At 39.2% G+C, this 23,749-nt stretch overlaps 1 pseudogene; it reads left to right on the top strand.

Moving 5' to 3' along the window:
• Window positions 1-23,313, top strand: part of LOC149213923 (protein DETOXIFICATION 16 pseudogene) — a 30,467-nt pseudogene extending 7,154 nt beyond the window's left edge.
• Window positions 23,314-23,749: the final 436 nt, after the last annotated feature.

Raw genomic sequence — 23,749 nt, 5'->3', positions numbered from 1 at the left:
CCACTTCACCGCCATCCAATGTTCTTTCCCTGGATTGTACATGTACCTACCGATAACTCCCACTTCATGTGCAATATCAGGCCTTGTGCAAACCATTGCATACATTAAGCTTCCAATTGTTGATGCATATGGAACTTTAGACATATAAACCATTTCTTCCTGAGTCTTGGGAGACACCTCCTTACTTAGTTTGAAATGGCTAGCCAAGGGTATACTAACTAGTTTTTCATTCTGGATATTAAATCTTTTCAACACCTTTTCTATGTACTCACTCTGAGACAATGTTAATTTTTTATTCTTCTTGTCTCTAGTTATTATCATACCAAGGATTTGCTTTGTAGCACCCAAATCCTTCATTGCAAATGAGTTCACCAATTTTCTTTTGAGCACATTTATTTCCTGCATGTTAGAACCTTCAACAAGCATGTCAATTACATACAATAACAATATAATATAACTGCCGTCATTTTGCCTTTTGAAATAAACATAATGACCGGAGTGACATCTAGTATAATCTTGTTCAGACATAAACCTGTAAAATTTTAGATACCACTGCCTTGGAGCTTTTTTAAGCCATACAAGCTCTTCTTCAACCTACACACTATTTTTTCCTTCTCTTTACCACATATCCTTGTGGCTACTACAAATATTTCTCTTCCTCCAAATCCCTCTGGGGAAGTGTTGGCATTATGATGCATGTGTTGTACTTGATGGCAACCCACTCGTAGAAGAACAACTCACTTATATATAACTAGATGAATCTACAGAAGAGATATCAGATGTGATAGAATACATGGGATGCAGGACAGCTCAAAGGAATCAGTTCAGATGTAATGAACAATGAAAACTCATTAAGATGACAGTTCTCAGTATGACAAGTTAGCTTTTCCATCAAGTTTAAAGGGGGAGATTGTTGGCATTATGATACAAGTGTTGTCCTTCATGGCAACTCTCACAGATGACAGATCATAGTGCAGCAGGTCAGTAGAAAAGAATTGATGATCAGACTACAAAGAATGAAGAAAGAAAAGTATATACGTAGGTTCACTATATACATGGTCACGTACATATGCAGGTTCACTATATACCAAGTTGTGTACACACGCAGGTTCACTATATACTAAGTCACGTATATACACAGGTTCGCTATATACCAAGTAGTGTATACACGCAGGATCACTATATACAAAGGTGCGTATATCGTATACATGCACTTTCATGCAAGGAAAGGTACGTACATGTCAGAAAACTAAGTTTTGGGTCCGTGGTATTTGGTCCATGGTATTTTGGGATTTGGTCCTTGGTATTGCATCCAAAGTGTTGAACCCAGGTATTGGGTCCCTAGTATTGGTTCTAAATGGTACTGGACCATGGTATTAAGTAAGGCCTAAGGCTATAAAAGGAGAAGAAGATCATTAGGCAAAGGCATTAAGAAAATCTTGAATATCTGTTGAAGTATGAGATCCAGTATGCAGGTTATGGGTTCATGATGCTTTGCTTGATCTGAGCTAAGGAGGAATCTCAACAGTTGATGGAGAACAAGATCTAAGGATAGATTGGGATCTAATGGCTTGGAATGAATCATCTCTATACGGTTTGATCATGCTTATTCTAGATCTGTATACTGACGCATGTAATGTTGATCAAGTGCTCATGTCCCAAGTGTCATAAAATGCTCAAAAATGAAAGTGCTTAGAAATGGTTCAAAATTGAACGATAGGATAGAGCTCGTATTCCTGATTCTGGCGCCATGAACGGTTCAGAAAACGATCGCCGTATGAGAAAGTTATGCCAAAAAGAAGAATTGCCTAATAACATTGAAATTTTGAATTTTTTCAAAAAAAATTTAAAAAGAGAATATTCCACAAGATATTCATTGGAATATTCCGTTTTGGGCAATCAATGGCAGGCAACCACGTGGTAAGCCCAGAGGCCACCACGTGGCCCAGGGTGACGTCAGTATATATTTGTGGCGCATTTCAAAATTTTGTGGGAGGATGGAGGATTGAACCCACAACCTCGTATGTATTAGCAGTCCGTCTTACCGTTGGGTCACAACAGTGGTTCTTGTTATGTGGGTGCACTGAACTATAGTTAAGGTTTGAAAATCATTTGGGGCGGGAAAAGAAGGGGGCCAGCCCCCATAACACATGACCGCAGCCCCAAAACCTTGGGCCTTAACGCTGAAACTGCGCGGTTGTTGTTTAACAGTCACCGCATATGGATGTTATACGTGGTCACATTTCAGTTTAAAGCGGGCTAATCAACACTTAACGGGTAGTTAACCCGAAGGTCATGGCGCGGACTCCAATGTAGCTAAAACCGCCAACGAACTGATCACATGCATTTAACCCAAACTCCAGTTGCATTAAACCATAACTATTTGTTTGGCGGGATTCTTGCAGACCGCCAAATTTGGTGGACCCGCCATAATTGGCGGAGTTAACTGGACTCCAACTAAAGTTAGCTAGAGTCTTTTTAGGACCGGCTGGCAGTTGGGAGTAAATGGCCATAACTTTGGCTAGGAAAGGCGGTTTTGGACGAATTTTTTTATTATTTTGGGTCTCTTCGACCTTCTGAAGCCATTGGCACAGGTTTTATAGCCATTCGAGGTCATTTGCAGAGGTTTTGGCGTTGTGGAAGTTCTAGGAGCCATCAGGGCCCAGTATCGTGAGAGCTGTATAGAGTTGTAGGTACCCATTGGAGGTGAACCAGTAGTCAATCCTGAAGGATTCAAGTGTTCTGAATCCGTTTTTACAGTCTATTCCACCTGTAGAGACTTTTATTCAGCTGTATATTCATTTTGAGCATTTAATTAAAACGAGGACAGGCCCATTTGGGAGCCTTGGACCTAGCAGACGTAGCCCAGGAGGGTGAACTGCTTTATCAACTTCTTTTGCATCTGTGGTTGATTTATTTTGCAGAACAAATTTGTTTTAGTGTGTTAAATACTAAAAGGAAATAAATCTGCTATAATTAAATGGGTCATGAACAACTAAAAATTTCATTTGTTGTTGTTGTTGTTGTTTTTTTTTTTTTTTTTTTTTTTTTTTTTTTTTTTTTTTTTTTTTTTTCTGAAAGACATGGACATCTGTTAAACATGTATATTACTGAATTGAATACCTTGCAAACCATTTACAAGTAGTTTCAAATTCAGATCAAATGTTCTGTAAATATTATAATCTAGGTATAACTCAAGTTTCGAATAGCTACAAATCATGAATGAATATTTACAGAAGTATACACTGGTTGACTCTGATAAAAGCATGTACATACACATGTTAGATACATCTAAATAGCATATACCATATAAACTATGATATTTGAAGTTATAGGTGGTTCTGGTTGATGATGCAAAGTTTGAGTTCTGGTGACTGTTCACTGGTGTTAGTATTCTGCATATTCAGATTGGTTGAATGGGTTTAGCTTCAGTGTTGATATAATCATAATGACTTATCTTTATGTGATCTGATGGACTAGATCTAGTTGCTAACACACATATTATCCTTGTATATGTAATGATTTGGGTATGTCTGAAGTCAGGAAGTGTAGCGAAGTTATAAGTAAGTAATTAATGACATATATGCTGGTTCGCTTTGGTGAAGTTGTGTATACATGCTGGTTTGGATCTTCCAAGTAGTGTATGCACTCTGATGCATGATTTTGATGATACAGTTGGATCTGGACATTGTTTCAGAGTTTTGTGTTCTTCTCTGAGTTCTGGTGACTGCATTTTTGTTGACAGGGTTCAGTGATTCAGTATTGGGTGATTGAGAGATTGATGATGCAAGTGGTGATTTTTTTTGTGCTTCAATGATGTTGATGGGTCCAGTATCAAAATTGGATGAAACATGACCTTTAGATTATGGTGTTGTGCTTCAGGAGTATCCAGTCTAAAAATTCATGAAACGTGGTACCTGGAGGAAGAAAGAGAAGGTTTTAGCCTTCTGTAGGTCGAAACCTACGTACTAGTACATCAGCTAGTACAAGAGCTAAGGGGGTTGTAGCTACCTTCTAGTAGTGGCTGGAAAACAAGTGAAAGTTGGAGCATTCAGTAGGCCGGCGCCTACGTACTAGTATAAGGATCGGCTAGTACAAGAGCTAAGGGGGTTGTAGCTCCCTTCCAGGAGAAGCTGGAGAACGAGAGAAGGTAGTAGCCTTCTACAGGTAGAAGCCTGCGTACTGGTATAAGACTGCACCAGTACAAAAATATTGTAAAAATAAGTTTCTTATTAAAGGAAGATAGAAGACGAATTGTAGCAGGTGGTTTTCACCCACATTGGGTTTCCACCTTACATCATGGTGTTCATGTGTGCTTCTTGTGTGTGATGATCTGTTCTATTTTACTGCACCTGTTTACTGTTCATATGGTTAATAAAGTTCTGATGCACTAACTAAAGATCAACATTTAATGGATTAACTGAATCATAAGTTTACTGGATATACGCTAGTTGCATTAGACACAGTTGCGTGTAAACGCAGGTTCCCTTAACTGAAGTAGCATATACATATCTAAGTATGAAAATGAAAAAGTGATAATACTAACTCACCTGCCCCCTCTTAGTATTATTTCCAACAATTGGTATCAGAGTAGGTCCTTTGGTAGAAGCTTGATCGCTTGAAGGAGATCCGTAGAACAATGGGAAAGAAGCTTAAGAAGAAAGTGCCTAAGAAGAAGAATACATCTTAGAAGAGCTATGACAGTGGGAGAATCGATTGGGGAATATGTGGAAGAAGCACTTCAGATTCATAATCACTTCAGAATGGAGATGAACAAGCAAAAGAACTATCAGGTATGAATTTGTTACCCTCTGGTGATACATTTATCCATCCATTTGAAGATGATGAAAGTGATAGAGAAACAACTGAATTTTCTCTTATGGGTGAGCAAGAAAGATATCAAATAGAGGTAGAATTTAAAAGGCTTACAGACAAAATTAGAGATCAACAAGATCTATTGAACAAAAGGGAATGTGCCTTCAAAGAAGAAGCTACCAACCTAAAAGCTCAACTAGAGGAAGGAAACAAGGTAAGGAAGTTATTCAAGGACAAGGAAGATCAATGTCAAAAGTTGCATGATGAAGTGACATCATTAAGAAATGAAGTCAATGAAAGGAGCACAACAATCAAGAAACTCAGAGATAGATCCAGTTACTACGAAAGTCTTGAAGCTACGATCCTCTCGCTAAAAGAAGATCTTGAAGAATCAAATAAGCAGAATAAAGAACTACTCCAAGCTCTTGAAAAACAATAAAACAAAGTTCTTGAACTAAGACATCAGTTGGAAGAAGGAAGAAAATCTAAAGAAAACATGAAGAAGCAGTATCATGAAAAGGAGGAGCAACATCAGGTTGAGGTAAATATTCTCAAAGATAACTTAGAAGAAAAGGATAAGCTCTTACGATTTCAAGATAGTACTAAGATCTTGGATGATATTATTAGTAGTCAAAGGTCTCCTGCTATCAAAACTAGCCTTGGTTTTTATGAATATGTTGAAGATGAATCTAGCTCACAAGAAGAGGCAAGGAACTCTAGTGAGAAACCTAAAATAATCAACAAGGAGATGAGAGGACAACCCCATCAACATCCAAGGATAGAAATTCTTCAAAGAAAATATTTTACTCCTTCGATGAATAATGTTGAATGTTATGTATGTCATAATATTGGACATGTTGCAGCCAGATGCAGAAGAAGAATGATTCAAGACCATCACACAGAAAGATCATCACGTTCCAGGTAATTTAAGGGATATTGCTTTGCTTGCAATATGTTTGGTCACAGAGCTGTTGATTTCCACAGAAGGAATATGAAACATGTAAGATGTTATGCATGTAACACTCTTGGACATACAACAAAGGAATGCAGGAGCAAAGTACATGCACCATACCAAAAGGAGAAAACATCATCACACTTGAAGATATGGAAGAAGGAGGAAGTACAGTCAGAAAGATGTGGCACATCACAATATACAGACATAACAGACTCAGAGGGAGCTGAAAGTGTAAAACTTCAGTGTCATAAATCTCATATGCAAGTTTCATAAAGGGAGGTCGTGTATATACGCGAGTTAGTTACTGCATAGTCGCGTATATGTTAGTTTGAGGAAAAGCAGTAGGGACAGGCTCAGGAAAAAGGGTCTGATATGATTCAGTCCATTATTTGCTTTGTTTGATAATGGTTACAATCTGCTGATGATGTGTGGAAATGTCTTGACACTTGTAAGATGTTTAAAAGTGTTTTGATCCTAAATTAATGATGATGATGCCTTGATACTTCTTGCTGATATATGCATGATCAGATCTGACAGTAAGAAAGATGGCACAGGTTCAGGGGGAGCATATGCTTTTAATAATGCATTGTTGGCATTATGGTTAGTAGTCCTTGGTGATGATGCCTATATGGCTAAATGATATATCTTGCTATGATATGGTTATGAGTTGTCCATGAAAAAATATCATATGATTCTTGGGGTTACATAGTTGATGTTCAGATCAGATTTGTGATGACGCATATATGGTGCTTACATGGTGATCTTCATAAGGATAAGGAGAAGTACAAAGTTTGAATACACAACTTCATCACTTGATGATGAGTCACTCATATTTTGCTATCGTCATATGCATAAATATCATATAATACAATTATGATGTAGGATTCCTATAGTTCTTGGCACTCATGTGGATGAGGATTATTGCTGTTGATGATATCAAGAAGTCTTGACAAATGATCTTGAGCTCAAGATACATAGTGCTGGATACATGGATGATTACTCAAAGTTTCATTGTTGGAGACATGATGATGATGAGTTCTTACCTATATGATGATAGGTTGATACTTACATATGTTGATTGATGTAGATGTTCCCAAGTGATGATACTTGGATCATACAGATCTTGATGTTGATGAGATGGCTATGGTGTGTTTCATATATGATATAATGTGAATGATTCTGTATGTCATATGCAGAATTCTGTTCAAAAGGATGAGTTGATGCAAACATGCCTTGTTATAGGTTGATGACTTATACATTAATGAACATATACAAGTTGTTGGTCTAGATGCTGTTGACAGATGCTTATGGAGCAGATCATACATTGTGTATGATAGTTGCTGATGACTATCATGATCTTATTTAGATGTTTGGTATCTGTTATAAATGTCATGTAAAGGTCATATCATGACTCATGATGTAATAGTTTGTCTCTATCTATTGTAGTCATTTGATGAATCCCTTTTGGTCATATGATGTAATTTGTACCCCCACTATGCATGGGAAGGATGATGTAATATTTCAGTCATGTACAGACATTTGGTATCTGGCGTATCCCCACTTGGTTGGGTGGATGAGTCAATATTGTTATATCCCCACTGGGTTGGGAGATGGATGTATGTATGAGTCTTTGGTGATAGGAAGGTCATTTATGATAGAGTTATGTTCTTCTTGTAGAACATCTTTTTGCAGACCTTGCTTATAGTCAAGGGGAGCATGAACATCACACTTTAGCAGAGCAGAGATTTCAGCATGTACTCATAGGGAGCATGGACAGATTGGTACACCTTGGAATATACAAAGGGGGAGCTCATTCAGAGATTTTAGCAGGTACTCAGGGGGAGTATGGAAAACGGAATGTTTATCAAGGAAAGAGAATATCTTGGTCCACCCTTTGCCCTTGATGTCAAAGGGGGAGAGTGATTTGGTGTTGTTGCCATCAAGTCCAAAGGGGGAGATTGTTGGCATTATGATGCATGTGTTGTACTTAGTGGAAACCCACACGTAGAAGAACAACTCACGTATATATAAATAGATGAATCTACAGAAGATATATAAGATGTGACAAAATACATGGGATGTAGGACAACTCAAAGGAATCAGTTCAAATGTAATGAAAAATGACAACTCATTAAGATGATAGTTCTCGGTATGACAAGTTAGCTTTGCCATAAAGTCCAAAGGGGGAGATTGTTGGCATTATGATACAAGTGTTGTCGTTGATGGCAACTCTCACAGATGACAGATCATAGTGCAGTAGGTCAGTAGCAAAGAATTGATGATCAGACTACAAAGAATGAAGAAAGAAAAGTATATACGCAGGTTCACTATATACCAAGTCGCGTACATACGCAGGTTCACTATATACCAAGTTGTGTACACATGCAGGTTCACTATATACCAAGTCGCGTATATACGCAAGTTCGCTATATACCAAGTAGTGTATACACGCAGGATCACTATATACAAAGGCGCGTATATCATACACACACACTTTCATGCAAGGAAAGGTGCGTACATTTCGGAAAACTAAGTTTTGGGTTCGTGGTATTTGGTCTATGGTATTTTGGGATTTGGTCCTTCTTATTGCGTCCAAAGTGTTGAACCCAGGTATTGGGTCCCTAGTATTGGTTCTAAATGGTTTTGGACCATGGTATTAGGTAAGACCTAAGACTATAAAAGGAGAAGAAGATCATTAGGAAAAGGCATTCATAAAATCTTGAATATCTAATGAAGTATGAGATCCAGTATGCAGGTTATGGGTTCATGATGCTTTTCTTGATCTGAGCTAAGGAGGAATCTCAGCGGTTGATGGAGAACAAGATCTAAGGATAGATTGGGATCTAATGGCTTGGAATGAATCATCTCTATACGGTTTGACCATGCTTATTATAATCTGGGTATAACTCAAGTTTGGAATAGCTGCAAATCATGAATGAATATTTACAGAAGTACACGCTGGTTGAATCTGATAAAAGCGCGTACATATGTAGGTTAGATACATCTGAATAGCGTATACCATATAAACTATGATATTTGAAGTTACAGGTGGTTCTGGTTGATGATGCAAAGTCTGAGTTCTGGTGACTGTTTACTGGTGTTAGTATTCTGCATATTCAGACTGGTTGAATGGGTTTAGCTTCAGTGTTTATCTAATCATAATGACTTATCTTTATGTGATCTGATGGACTAGATCTGGTTGCTAACACATGTAGTATCCTTGTATATGTAATGATCTGGGTATGTCTGAAGTTAGGAAGTGCAGCGAATTTATAAGTAAGTAATTAATGACATATACACTGGTTCGCTTTGGTGAAGTTGAGTATACACGCTGGTTCGGCTCTTCCAAGTAGAGTATGCACTCTAATGCATGATTTTGATGATACAATTGGATCTGGACATTGTTGCAGAGTTTTGCGTTCTGCTCTGTGTTCTGGTGACTGCATTTTTGTTGACAGGGTTCAGTGATTCAGTATTTGGTGATTGAGAGATTGATGATGCATGTGGTGATTTTTTTTGTGCTTTAATGATATTGATGGGTCCAGTATGAAAATTGGATGAAACATGGCCTTCAGATTATGGTTTTGTGCTTCAGGAGTATCCAGTCTAAAAATTTATGAAACGTGGTACCTAGAGGAAGAAAGAGAAGGTTGTAGCCTTTTGTAGGTCAGCACCTACATACTAGTACATTAACTAGTACAAGAGCTAAGGGGGTTGTAGCTCCCTTCCAGTAGTGGATGGAAAACAAGTGAAAGTTGGAGCATTCAGTAGGCCGGCGCCTACGTACTAGTAAAAGGATCGGCTAGTACAAGAGCTAAGGGGGTTGTAGCTCCCTTCCAAGAGAAGATGGAGAACGAGAAAAGGTAGTAGCCTTCTATAGGTGGAAGCCTGCATACTGGTATAAGACTGCACCAATACAGAAATATTGTAAAAAGAAGTTTCTTATTAAAGGAAGATAGAAGACGAATTGTAGCAGGTGGTTTTCACCCACATTGGGTTTCCACCTTACATCATGGTGTTCATGTGTGCTTCTTGTGTGTGATGATCTATTCTATTTTACTACACCTATTTACTGTTCATATGGTTACTAAAGTTCTGATGCACTAACTAAAGATCAACATTTAATGGATTATCTGAATCATAAGTTTACTGGATATATGCTAGTTGCATTAGACACAGTTGCGTGTACACGCAGGTTCCTTTAACTGAAGTAGTGTATACATATCTGAGTATGAAAATGAAAAAGTGATAATACTGATTCACCCCCCCCTCTCAGCATTATTTCCAACAGAAAGGTTGTCTTTACATCTAACTACTCAAGGTGCAAATCTTCAGTTGCTACTAGACTTAAAATAATTTTGATTGAGGTAATTTTTACAAGAGGAGAAAATATCTCATAAAAATCTATACCCTTTTTCTGTGCAAACCCCTTCACCACAAGTCTAGCTTTATACCTTTTTCTACCTCCATCTTCTTCCTTCAACCTGTAAACCCATTTATTCTACAATGTTGCTTTACCTGCAAGAAACCTGACTAAGTCCAAAGTCTGGTTATGTGCTAAGGAGTCCATCTCTTCTTTCATGGCTTGCTCCTACTTATTCCTAGTTTCTACCTACACTACTTCTTCATAACATTCTGGTTCACCAGAATCAGTCAACAACACATAATATTGTTGGAAATAATACTGAGAGGGGGGGGGGGGGTGAATCAATATTATCAAATTCTTTTCAATATTCCCTCTAGATTTATAATTTAAATTATTCTTCAGATGTTGACCATTAATTTGAATGTCAGTACCATATAATAATGAAAAGGAACAAGAAAAACAGACAATCACACCAAAGAACACCAGATATAAGGTGGAAACTCAATGTGGGTGAAAACCACCTTCTGCAATGTGTCTCTATGTTCTTTCAATTAGAAACTTCTTTTACAATGATTCTGTACTGGTGCAGTCCTTTACCAATACGCAGGCTGCAACATGTAGAGAGCTACAACCCTCTCTCGGTTTCCAGTCTCTCCTGGAAGGGAGATACAACCCCCTTAGTTCTTGTACTAACTGAGCTACGAGTACGTACGTGCTGACCTACTTCTTTTCTTCCAAGGACCACATTTCATTAATTTTCAGACTGGATCCATGAACATCAAATCATCATCAAGTACATGTGAATCAACCAATCTCCTTTTACAATCAACTAATGAGCCTCTCAGAATGCAGTAACCAGACAAGCAATACCACTAATCTAAACCCAGAATTTAGCAACAATAGACAAAAGGCAGCCAACAAATATTTCAAGAAAATTCCGCAACTTCACCAATAGAAACCTACGAATATCCGCAGTTCTTCTTTGTCTACCCTGCGTAGCTCTGCACCTACTCCGTTTACTTGATAGCGTACCTCTGCACCTGATCCGTCTGCTGAACTGCACACCTTTGCACCTACTCCGTTCACTGGACTGCGGATCTCTGCACGTGATCCGTCTGCTGGACTGCGCACCTCCGCACCTGCGGCTTCTTCTGGACTGCGCATCTCCACACCTGCGCCTTCTACTAGACTGCGTACCTCTACACCTGCGGCTTCTTCTGGACTGCGCACCTCCGCACCTGCGGCTTCTTCTGGACTGTGCACCTCTGCACCTGTGCCTTCTTCTAGACTGCGCACCTCACACCTGTGCCTTCTACTGGACTGCGTACCTCCGCACCTGCGCCTTCTTCTAGACTGTGCACCTCCGCACCTATGTGTTCTACTGGACTGCATACCTCCGCACCTGCTCTTGTCACTGAGCTACATACCACCGCACCTGCGCTATGGATCACCTGCGGACCTCCGAATAGAGCCAAATTATCAGTCCTCCAATGTGCCACAGACTATCAGATCCACAGATCTGATCATGCGCCAAAGAGATCACGACCCCTCAATTGATCTGTCTTCTCATGCTCTGGTTCAACTCTAACTCACTAATCGATTATAATTTTTTCAGATCTTGTACCTCTTAGGATATTCAACATATAAAAAGTGCTTAGCCAATTGATCTCCTTTCCTTTTTATAGGCAAGCCCTTACTCAAACCATGGATCAAAACCATAGAAAGCCAATACAAGGGACCCAAAAACCGGGGTTCAATATTTTAGATGCAATACCACGGACCAAAACCATAGGATCACACACGTCGGACTAGATACCATGGACCAGTCATAAAAATTCCCACGTGCACGCGCTTCTCTGCATGAAAGTGAGTGAATTTGACATCCGCACCTTTTGTTCGGAGAACCTGCAGGTATGCCCACACTTCTTGTTCAGGGCACCTGCGGGTCCGCAACTTTTGTTAGGCTCACCTGCGGGTATCACATTTTCTATTATTTTGAGAGCCTGAACAGAGATTTGCCACTTGAGTGAGTTGCCATCAAGGACAACACCTGTGCCATAGCACCAAACCTGAGTCATAATGCCAACAATCTCCCCCTTTGGACTTGATGGCAACCCCAAGATCCTCAAAGTCATTCTCCCCCTTTGTCATCAAGGGAAAAGGGTTATGCTCCCCCTAAGATCATGCTGTGCTGATAGTGCTCCCCCTGACTGTAGACCAGATCTGCAAAAGAAATTCTCTTCAAGAAGAACCATAAACCACCATACACCAAATGACCTTCCTATCACCAAAAGATTCTGTACATACATTCATCACCCAACCAAGTGGGGACCATCCTCCGAACCAAGTGGGTTTACATCAGAAATTTACATATGACAACCAAGTACATTACATCATTCATCCCGGACATAGGCCGTTACATGACCTTGACAAAAGAAGTATAAGACATAGAGACAAAACATTAGCAGCAATATGTACTCCTTCTGTACATGCTCCTCCAAGATCTTCTACAATAATGCCAACAGTGCATTATTAGAAGAATATATGCTCCCCCTGAACCTGTGCCATTCGTTCTTCGACCAATCCATAAACTAGCGAATGTACGCATATACCTCACATGAAACTCGCGTACAACCAACAATCTATGAAACAGACAAGATTCAACAGCAAGATGATGCATCAACTACCCCTAGCTTTTGCCTGAGGTATTCAAAGGTCTCCTTGGGCAGCGGTTTGGTGAGTGTATTTGCAATTTGTTCCTTATAGGGAACATATTCCAACTTGACCTTTTGTTCAAGCACTTGTTCCCGAAGAAAATGATAGTTGATTGGAATGTGCTTGGTCTTTGAATGAATGACAGGATTCTTTGAAATACTGATTGCACTTGTATTATCATAGAAGATGGAGATAGGTGGAGTACAAGTGATTTGCATCATCCAAAGGAGTTGTGTGCAGCAAGATGCAGTAGCTACATATTCTGCTTCAGCTGTAGGTAATGCAATAGAGCTTTGTTTCTTACTGAACCAAGATACTAATCTAGGACCCATGAAGAATGCACCACCACTAGTGCTTTTCCTGTCATCCACGCTTCCGGCCCAATCTGCATCTGTATAAGCATGAAGTGTGAGATCTATAACTCTAGGATACCATAAGCCATAGTTTTGAGTTCCTTGAAGGTACTTAAAGATTCTCTTAACTGCCCGAAGATGAGTTTCCTTTGGATTTGCCTGAAATCTTCCAACAATTCCCACTGCATGCATGATGTCTGGTCAGGTACCTGTCAAATAAAGCAGACTTCGAATCATGGATCTATAGGTTGGTTGATGTACTGTTGCCGACTCATCATTCACGCTGAGGCTGCATCCTGTCACCATAGGGGTACATACTGGTTTCAAATCCTCCATCCCATATTTCTTCAAGATCTACTTGAGATACCTGGTTTGTGATAGAAAAATACCGTCTTTGTTTTGTTGGACTTGCAAACCAAGGAAATATGTGAGCTCACCAAGCATGGACATTTCAAACTCCTTTTGCATCACCAAGGCAAAATTTTGACTCATGTCTTCTTCATTGCTACCAAAGATGATATCATCTACATACACAACAAGTATTAGCAACTTTTCGTTATCAACCTTTATATATAGATTGCTGTCAGTTGATCCTTTTATAAAACCTTTTTGATGAAGATATTTATCCAACCGATAATACCATGCCCTAAGAGCCTATTTAAGACCATAGAGAGCCTTTTTGAGCCTGCATACAAGATTTGGATCATTTCCGAGGATGAACCCATCTGGTTGTTCAATGTACACTTCTTCATTCAAGTCTCCATTCAGAAAGGCAGATTTTACGTCCATCTGAAATACTTTGAACTTTTGAAAGCTAGAGAGAGCAAGAAACATTGTTATAGCCTCAAGTCTAGTAACTGGTGCAAAGGTTTCTTCAAAGTCTATGCCCTCTTGTTGCGCATATCCTTTACAAACAAGTCTTGCCTTGTTTCTAACCACATCTCCATTTTCATTTAGTTTATTTTTGAAAATCCACTTTGTCCCTATGACATTCTTATCTTTTGGTCTTGGAACCAATTCCCAAGTGTTATTCCTTTCAATCTATTCAAGTTCTTCATTCATTGCCTTGACCCAGCATTCATCTTTGCATGCCTCTCTTACATTTTGTGGTCTAGTGGAGGAAAGTAATGCCAAATAGCTTGAAGCTTCTGCAATTGTTCTTCTTGTTTGTATGCCTGCCTCTTTTTGCCCCAAAATTTGAGATTCTGGATGATTCTTTTGAACATACCTGGATGGAGTCTTTTCTTCTATCCTTATCTGTTCCTCTGGTGCCTCATGGGTTTCTTCTTCATTATGAATCTGATTTGATGTTGATGGATAGTCCTCATCATCTTTGAAGCCTTCAGATCTTACCTGCACGGGAGTGTTTTCTTTTTCATCCACCACTACATCAATGCTGTCGACAATTCTTCCAAGCCTTTTATTATAACATTTGTAAGCTTTGCTGTGAGGAGAATAACCAATGAGAATGGCTTCATCTGCTCTAGGTTCAAACTTGCCAAGATTTTCATCATTATTTTTAATATAGCATTTGCTTCCAAAAATTTTGAAATGTTTTGCCGAAGGAGTCTCACCATACCAGAGCTCATGAGGAGTTTGAGTGCTGTTCACTCGAATATTTGTCTTGTTGAGAATAACAACTGCAGCAAATGCGGCTTCACCCCAGAAGGTTGCGGGAGTTCCAGACTCATCAAGCATAGCCCGAGCCATTTATTGAACCGTTCTGTTCATCCTTTCCACCACTCCATTTTGCTGGGGAGTACTAGCTGTAGAGAATTCCCTTCTTATTCCATGTTCTTCACAAAAGTCGAAAAATTCATTCGAGGTAAACTCCCCACCTCTATCAGACCTAAGGCATTTGATTTTGTGATCTGATTCGTTCTCCACCAAGTCTTTGAATGATTTGAACTTTCAAAGGCTTCGTCTTTGTGCTTCATAAGTCCTATCCAACACATCCTGGAAAAGTTGTCAATGAATAATATGAAATATTCTTCTCCTCGAGGTGACCTTTTCCTAGATGGGCCACATACATCAGTATGGACAAGTTCAAGTGGCTTGCTAGCTGATCCTTCCTTCTTAGGAAAGTTAGTTCTGGTTTGCTTACCAAACTGAAACGATTTGCAAATTGTATTGTCTGGAATTCTGATGTCTGCAAGACCACGAACTGCCTGGTATTTACATGCTTTCCTTATCTGTGAGAAGCTAAGATGCCCCAATCTTCTGTGCCATAACCAGTGTTCATCGTTCTTACTTAGATAGCATTGATGTTGTCCTTCTTTGAATATGTATAAATTATTTGGAGTCCTTATGCCTTTGATCATTGTTTTTCCTTTATCAAGATCACGAACATTACATCCATTTGATCGAAATATTACCTCTGTTCCTTGATCACACATCTGACTGACACTGAAAAAATTATGCTTTAACCCATCAACATACATAACATTTCCAGCTTTGACCTTTTCTTTCAACTGAACAGAACCTTTACCTTTTATGAGCGCAGGGGTGTCATTTCCAAAAGAGACCTTCTTCTCCTTCTCTAAGGCACTATATGACTGGAGTTTTTCCTTATCACCTGTCATGTGTTTCGAACAGCCACTGTCAATGTACCATTGATTTTCTTGCCCTTCTGCATATAAAGCTATACCACATCTCTCTGGTTGTGGTTCCTTCATTCTCCATGTTTTGACACTTGAGGCTTGCTCCTTCTGAGTTGTCTGCCGAAACCTGCTCCTGCATTCAGAATCTTCATGACCGAAGTTGTTACAAATAGAGCATTCTATTTCATTTTCAAGAGTAGAAAAGTTATTGTAGGTTCTTTTCACGATCCCAGTCATGCTCCTTTGTTTTTGAGCTTCTCTATTCATGATTGTCTTATAGGCAACACATTGAGCTGCTTTGTGGACAAAGTTATGACAAGAGAAACATTGGCCATTGAAGAAACTCCTATGATTATCAAATCTACTGGCCAAATGATTGTAGTTTCTATTGACATCCATTCTTGAGGCAAATTGAGAAGGTTTTACCTGAGGTTGGTTGTAGCTTCTGTTTGTCCTTAAAGTAGATTGTCCCCAATTTACCTGATAGTCTTTGTTCATTCTTGAGGTAAACTATCCCTGATGTAACTGATGATTTCTATTAGGCCTTTGCTTGCTCCTCCTTGCTGCATCAAGATAACTTTTGGAGGTCGATGCTTGAGATGATTCTTCATTATATCCCCGACATGTCTTGATTAGTGGAGAATGCTGCACATTGATAATCTCATCCAGAGTTTCAGATCCTTTAACAAATTTAAGATTAAGAGCTTTTGTTTTCTCAATCTCTTTTCTAAGACCAAAAATTTCACATTCTAACTTTTCATGAAGTTTTTCTTTTTCAGCCAGTTGGAATTGCAGAGTATCAATAATCATATTTTTCTCTTCTAAACAAATTTTGAGTTTAGAAATCTCTTCATACAAACCTTCTTCATCTATAGCATCCATGAAATCATCATCTTCAAAGGCCATTAAGAGTCTATAATTGTTACCTTGTTCATCTTCGTCACTATTTGAAAGTCCATCACTGTCTTCATGAGTGTAATGGATTTTCTTATTAACATTCTGTTTCTTGTTCCATCTGATAGGTTCCTTACATTTATCAAGCTTGTCTTTATGAGGACACTTTGCAGCATAGTGACTGACTCTTCCACAAGCAAAGCATTTGAAAGGTAACTTACCTCTGAATCTTCCAGCACCCTGTTGAAGGTTCTTGAAAAAATTTGATTCTTCGTCTTCTTCTGATAGATGTCCTGACTCATAGTAATCTCCTTTTCCTGAAGCCTTGAATGCAACTTCTCTTCTATCTGATGGTCCTCCTTTCCTCATTTCGTAAGCAGTCAGAATTCTATGCAACTATGACATAGTGAGATTTTGTAGATTCTCCTTTTCTTCTATTGCAGAGACTTTAGATTCAAATTTAGGGGACAAGGATCTTAGAACCTTTTCAACCACAACAACCTCTTTTACTTCTTCACCCAAATTTTTCATACAATTAACAATCTCATCTACACGAAGGAAATAGTTAGCCACACTTTCATCATTGCGCATTCTGAGATTTTCATACTGAATTCTGAGGGTTTGAAGTTTTGCTCGTTTTACCTGTTCATATCCTTCATAGCTCAGAACAATCTTGTCCCATATTTCTTTTGCGGATTTATACTGCATAACCTTGACGAATTCTGATTGAGATAGACATCCTAATAGAGTATTAACAGCTTTTGCATTTGTTTCATATTGCTTCTTACCCGTCGGATCTATAGGTGTCGCTAACGGAAAAGTGTACCCTATATCTATGATACCCCAGACTTTTGTACCAAGAGATTGAAGATAGGCAGTGACTCTTACCTTCCAATATACGAAGTTTGTCCCATCAAAAATTGGTGGCCTGATCGATGCTTCTCTCTCATAGTTGCTCATGATGATAGATCTTCCTTCAAGCGATCAAGCTTCTTCTGAAGGACCTGATCTGATACCAATTGTTGGAAATAATGCAGTAACCAGACAAGCAATACCAGTAATCTAAACCCAGAATTCAGCAGCAATAGACAAAAGGCAGCCAACAAATATTTCAAGAAAAGTCCGCAACTTCACCAATAGAAACTTGCGAATATCCGCAGTTCTTCTTTGTCTACCCTGCGTAGCTCTGCACCTGCTCTATTTACTTGATAGCGCACTTGCTCGTTTTACCTGTTCATATCCTTCATAGCTCAGAACAATCTTGTCCCATATTTCTTTTGCGGATTTATACTGCACAACCTTGACGAATTCTGATTGAGATAAACATCATAATAGAGTATTAACAGCTTTTGCATTTGTTTCATATTGCTTCTTACCCGCCGGATCTATAGGTGTCGCTAACGGAAAAGTGTACCCTATATCTATGATATCCCAGACTTTTGTACCAAGAGATTGAAGATAGGCAGTGACTCTTACCTTCCAATATACGAAGTTTGTCCCACCAAAAATTGGTGGCCTGATCGATGCTTCTCTCTCATAGTTGCTCATGATGATAGATCTTCCTTCAAGCGATCAAGCTTCTTCTGAAGGACCTGATCTGATACCAATTTTTGGAAATAATGCAGTAACCAGACAAGCAATACTAGTAATCTAAACCTAGAATTCAGCAGCAATAGACAAAAGGCAGCCAACAAATATTTCAAGAAAAGTCCGCAACTTCACCAATAGAAACTTGCGAATATCCGTAGTTCTTCTTTGTCTACCCTGCGTAGCTCCGCACCTGCTCTGTTTACTTGACAACGCACGTGCTCGTTTTACCTGTTCATATCCTTCATAGCTCAGAACAATCTTGTCCCATATTTCTTTTGCGGATTTATACTGCATAACCTTGATGAATTCTGATTGAGATAGACATCCTAATAGAGTATTAACAGCTTTTGCATTTGTTTCATATTGCTTCTTACCCGCCGGATCTATAGGTGTCGCTAACGGAAAAGTGTACCCTATATCTATGATATCCCAGACTTTTGTACCAAGAGATTGAAGATAGGCAGTGACTCTTACCTTCCAATATACGAAGTTTGTCCCATCAAAAATTGGTGGCCTGATCGATGCTTCTCTCTCATAGTTGCTCATGATGATAGATCTTCCTTCAAGCAATCAAGCTTCTTTTGAAGGACCTGATCTGATACCAATTGTTAGAAATAATACTTGGGGGGGGGGTGAATCAGTATTATCAAATTATTTTCAATATTCCCTCTAGATTTATAATTTAAATTATTCTTCAGATGTTGACCATTAATTTGAATGTCAGTACCATATAATAATGAACAGGAATAAGAAAAACAGACAATCACACCAAAGAACACCAGATATAAGGTGGAAACCCAATGTGGGTGAAAACCACCTGCCGCAATGTGTCTCTATCTTCTTTCAATTAGAAATTTCTTTTACAATGATTCTGCATTGGTGTAGTCCTTTATTGGTACGCAGGCTGCAACCTGCAGAGAGCTACAACCCTCTCTCGTTTTCCAGTATCTCCTGGAAGGGAGCTACAACCCTCTTAGCTCTTGTACTAATTGAGCTACTAGTACGTAGGTGCTGACCTACTTCTTTTCTTCCAAGGACCACGTTTCATTATTTTTCAGACTGGATCCATGAACATCAAATCATCATCAAGTACATGTGAATCAACCAATATCCTTTTACAATCAACTAATGAGCCTCTCAGAATGCAGTAACCAGACAAGCAATACCAGTAATCTAAACCCAGAATTCAGTAGCAATAGACAAAAGGCATCTAACAAATATTTCAAGAAAAGTCCGCAACTTCACCAATAGAAACCTGCGAATATCCGTAGTTCTTCTTTGTCTACCCTGCGTAGTTCCGCACCTGCTCTGTTTACTGAACTGCGCACCTCTGCACCTACTCTGTTCACTGGACTGGAGATCTCCACACGTGATCCGTCTGCTGGACTGCACACCTCCGCACCTACGACTTCTTCTGGACTGCGCACCTCCGCACCTGCGCCTTCTACTGGACTGCGTACCTCCACACCTGCCGCTTCTTTTGGACTGCGCACCTTCGCACCTGCGGCTTCTTCTGGACTGCACACCTCCGCACCTGTGCCTTCTGCTGGACTGTGCACCTCCGCACTTGCGCCTTCTACTGGACTGCATACCTCCACACCTGCTCTTGTCGCTGAGCTGTGTACCACCGCACCTGCGCTGTGGATTGCCTATGGACCTCCGAATAGAGCCAAGTTATCAATCCTCCAATGTGCCACAGACTGTTATATCCACAGATCTGATCATGCGCCAAAGAGATCATGACCCCTCAATTGATCTGTCTTCTCATGCTCAGGTTCAACTCTAACTCACCAACCGATTATAATTTTTTCAGATCTTGTTCCTCTTAAGATATTCAACATATAAAAAGTTCTTAGCCAATTGATCTCCTTTCCTTTTTATAGGCAGGCCCTTACTCAAACCATGGATCAAAACCATAGAAAGCTAATACAAGGGACCCAAAAACCGGGGTTCAATATTTTAGATGCAATACCACGGACCAAAACCATAGGATCACACATGTTGGACTAGAGACCATGGACCAGTCATAAAAATTCCCACGTGCGCACGCTTCTCTGCATGCAAGTGAGTGAATTTGATGTCCGTACCTTTTGTTTGGAGAACTTGCGGGTATGCCTGCACTTCGTGTTCAGGGCACCTGCGGGTATCACATTTTCTATTATTTTGAGAGCCTGAATAGAGATTTTCCACTTGAGTGAGTTGCCATCAAGGATAACACCTGTGCCATAGCACCAAACCTGAGTCATAATGCCAACAAATATAATGAAGGAGAGTATCGTTCAGGGCGTCTACTTATCCTGGTAGATCTTCTAAGGCCACTTTCAGGCATTTGAGGTGCTTGTTGATTTTGTTGTTCTAGTTGTTGATCATTATGATTTTTAGGCACTAGCGCTTATTCTATGATCTCATTAAGAACTGTGTATTCTTTTTTTTATTTTTCCTATTTCTTTTCCTGCAGTTGATCCTTATACAAAACCTTTTCATTGAATATGACATCTCCGCTCCTAATGATTTTGTGTTTTTCATAATCATAAAAGAGATAACCAAAATCATTAACACCATATCCAATAAAGGTACATTTCTTTGATTTTGCCTCAAGCTTTGTTCTATTTTCTTTATTAATGTGGACAAAGGCTTCACAACCAAAAGTATTTAAAAATGCATAGTTTACCTTTTTACATGTCCATGCCTCCACTGGAATACCACCATCCAAGGAACTTGAAGGCCCTATGTTTATTAGATAAACAATAGTATCTACAACATCTTCCCAAAATTGTAAAGGCAATCCTGCATGCAATCTCATGCACCTTGAACACTCCATGATTGTCCTATTCATCCTTTCTGACACACCATTTTCTTGTGGTATTCCTGGAACTGTCTTCTCTCTACAAATTCCATTTCTGAAAAATACCTATCAAACTCTTTGCTGCAATATTCACCTCCATTGTCTAATTTGAGACACTTCAACCTTTTTCTTGTCTCATTTTCAACCAAAGTTTTCCATTTCTTGAAAGTATCAAATACATCATACTTATTTAGAATACAATAAATCCCAGTCTTTCTAGTTGCATCATCAATAAAAGTAACATAATAACGAGAGCCAATGAGAGATGATACTTGAGCAGGTCCCCATACATATGTATGCACAAGCTCTAATTTTTCACTCTTCTTTTCTTTCCCAACTCTGAGGAATTTGACTCTCTTCTGTTTTCCATAAACACAATTCTCAAAAATTTTTAAATCAACATGCTTCAAAACTGGCAACAAATTTCTTGAGTGAAGAATCTGCATCCCCTTCTCACTCATGTACCCTAGTCTATGATGCCACAATGTTGTACCTTCTCCTGTAGAATTTAAAGCATTAACATAATTATAAATACCATTGCATAAATACACTGTACCAACCTTTCCTCCTTTTGATGTTACCAAGGATCCTTTAGTGACCTTCCAGGTTTTATCTGTAAAAGTAGTCACACAACCTTCACCTCCCAACTGCCCTATTGAAATTAAATTTTTCTTCAGATCTGGAACATGCCTTACCTCCTTCAATAGAAATTGATTTCCATTCTTATGTTTTATGAAAACTGTACCCATTCCAATGATTTTATAGGGTTTATCATCACCCAATCGAACCTGTCCAAAATATCCTTGAACATAATCATGAAAATGTTTCCTATCAAGTGTGGCATGGAATGAGGCCCCTAAATCTACCACCCAGACATCAATATTATTTTCTAATGAAAGTGTTATCACTGAAAATGCTGTAGTTAAAATTTTTTTAGCCTGGCTTAAAGAGTGGGTGTTTTCGCAGCGCCAGAATTCTTTTTAGCAGTTTCGCAGCGCTACCTGTTTGAGTGGTTTCGTAGCGTGCTACGAAACTGGGGATTTGTTTGAGTTTTCAGTGAAGGTCCAAATCCTAGCATGCTTATTGTACAGAGTTCTTCTTTCAGGAATGTTGATGAGAGCAGTGGCAGTATGTTCAAGGAGACACCTTATGATGATGCAGCTATTGTAGGATTGCCATCAAATACATTAAGGGAGTTATCTCTGAATTCTGGCTCATGGGTGATTGTGAAAGATGTACATACTAATGTGGGAGACTTGCAGGAGATTTTGTGTTGAATCCTCTAGACAAAGAATCTATTAAATTTTATAAGTCATAGAGTGTTTGATATTTGGGATTGTCTTTTCACAATCTGTAACTTCTTTCACAAAGCAGGGCGCCATAATGGATTGAAAGATTTGAAAAATATTTATGATAAAGTTCATGTTCCCGTTTGTTGGGTATTGGTGTTCAAAGTTGGATTAGGTAATAAAGGGGCTGCGCTTGCAAATAGCATTTCCAATTGGCTAAATGTGGTACTTCTATCAATTTATGTTAAATCTTCCCCTGCATGCAAGAAGACATGGACATCTTTCTCAAGGGAAGCTTTATATGACATTACAAATTTTCTTAAGCTTACTATTCTATCTGCAGTAATGCGTTGCTTGGAATACTGGTCTTTTGAAATGCTTGTTCTATTCTCCGGTTTGTTACCTAAGCCTGAACTTGAGATATCAGTTCTCTCCATCTGTCTTAGCACTGATGCAGTTGCATATATGATCCCCTTTGGCGTGGGTGTTGCTGTAAGTACACGAGTTTCCAATGAACTAGGAGCTGGACGCTCACGCACTGCACAGTTATCAGTGTGTGTCGGGGTTTGTATGGCAGTCAATGAGGCTCTTATGATAAGATATATTTTATTCTCTATCAGAAATGTATGGGGCTATGTTTATAGAAATGAAGTAGAGGTAGTTGAATGCATTTCAACCATGATGCCACTGCTTGTACCCTCAACATTTATGGATGCCATCCAAGGTGTTCTATCAGGTATTGCTAGAGGATGTGGATGGCAAACGTTGGGTGCCTATGCAAACCTTGGGGCATACTATGTGGTTGGCATGCCTATAGCTGTCATTTTAGCCTTTGCATTGCATGCTGGCGGCAGGGGACCTTCGGCATTTGAGCACCTGTTCTGTTGCTAAGAACATTGCGCTAACAAAGGAAAATCTTATCAAAAATTTATCACTGCTGCACAGAAAAGGATATATGGGAGCACCCAAAAGAAGTTGATCAGGTTTTGGTTAAATATGAGCGCCTTCAAAAATTTCGCATTCATACTCCAAGGTATGCACTTGTGAACAGAGATTACCCCTATTAAGAGTTGAACTACTTTGTGGAGTAAGGGATTTTGTTCAAAACCATGCATAGCGAATTATCAAGCCTTTTGTGGAAAAAACCAGTTTATGAAGATGATCACAGTGTCTATGGTTTAGTGGCCAATCTTCTGGCTTATCATATGTTTTCGAGCCTCTTACACTATTATGGAGGATTGAACTCGCGTTATCAAAGGCAAACAGAGCGAAAAGTTGTAGAAGGACAATGGGATTTCCAAGAGCTAAGGCCGCTGCATTACTTGTA

This window comes from Pinus tabuliformis, chromosome 1_1, assembly GCF_031772625.1.
Source record: "Pinus tabuliformis cultivar Carrire ecotype Pingquan chromosome 1_1, CPIR1, whole genome shotgun sequence".
NCBI lineage: Eukaryota > Viridiplantae > Streptophyta > Pinopsida > Pinales > Pinaceae > Pinus > Pinus tabuliformis.
Note: the sequence above shows the minus strand (reverse complement) of the source record. Positions and strands in the feature narration are given on the sequence as shown.